Consider the following 1,262-nt stretch of genomic DNA (forward strand, 5'->3'; position numbering starts at 1 on the left):
ATGATCCCACTAGCTGTAATCTCGCCGCGAGACGCATCGCGCAGCCGCGCCGAGCGAAACGACGTCTCACTGCAATCCCATGGTGAGGACGATCAGATCAGACCAGTCACCCCGTCCCGACAGGCGCATGCGTGCGTGTGAATGTATGTAATGTATGTCCACGCATGAGCGTGTGCGCGACGCGTGCCAACACACACGCGCGTGTCCACCGGCGGAGGAAGGGGGGAGGGAGTGCAAGGCGGTGCAAGGTCACCAGGACCGTCGGTTGCAGAAACTGCGGGGGAGAGGGAGAGGAGAGGAGGAGGGGAGGAGGGGAGGAGGGGAGAAAGGGAGGACGACGACGACAACACTAAGAGGAGAAGGAAAAGGTGGTAAAGAGAGGAGGGAGGTGCCAGTGCTGTAGCCGCATGGGCTTACTGCAGCAGCTCCACGACAAGCACACTGCCACTGTTGACTGACTAGTAGATCAAATCGATTGACCGCGCAAATCATAACATTGCAGCAGTGGCAGCAGCCGCCCCGTCCCGGCCGAGGCGAGTCGCTGCCCGCAGAACATCGCGAGCGCGAGGCGGCGAGGCGCGGCGGGACGGGGCAGGGCGGGGCGGGGCGGGGCGCGGCGGCGGCGGGACCGACGCGACCGCAAATAGCTCGTTTCCCGATAACGCGGTGCGGGGCGCGGCGGGCGGGCGAGGATGTGTCTATTTAGCCACACTACTGCGCCACATACTATTTGCCTCTACCCCCTCCGCTCCCCCCCTTTTCCCTCTATCACTCGGTGCAGCTCTCCTTCTCTCTCTTCCCTCCCTCTCTCCATGTGCTGTGCACGCGGTCGGCGGGACAGCCGCGCAGTCTCCCGTCCAAAGCACAACAAACAGACTTTCCTTGCGCTATGTTGAAATCGTACACCACGGCCGTTCTTAAGTGAAAACGGTGGTGTCACATTTGAACCCAAAGCGCACAGGCGTGCAAACCGGGGAAGCCACCGAGCGGTCGAGCAGGTTCCCAACCCAAAATCTAGGCTAGGAGAGCAGGTGATGCGATCGACCCTTCCCTTTTGGGTTCGGCCGAAAGGGGAAGTAGTGTGGGGGAACGGGGCTATGAAACACGCCGACGACGCCAAGCCTCGGAGAAAGGCGTAAACATGGACCGTGATCCCTCCACAATGGGGGCCGGCGCCCGGCCGGCGGGCACGCGAGCCGTCGCAGACCGTCAACACGCCGTCACCGCCGCGCCGTGTGCGGTGGCGGGGGTGGCGGGGGTGG

This window comes from Frankliniella occidentalis, unplaced genomic scaffold (genome assembly GCF_000697945.3).
Source record: "Frankliniella occidentalis isolate FOCC.00 unplaced genomic scaffold, Focc_3.1 Scaffold63, whole genome shotgun sequence".
In the NCBI taxonomy this organism is placed as follows: domain Eukaryota; kingdom Metazoa; phylum Arthropoda; class Insecta; order Thysanoptera; family Thripidae; genus Frankliniella; species Frankliniella occidentalis.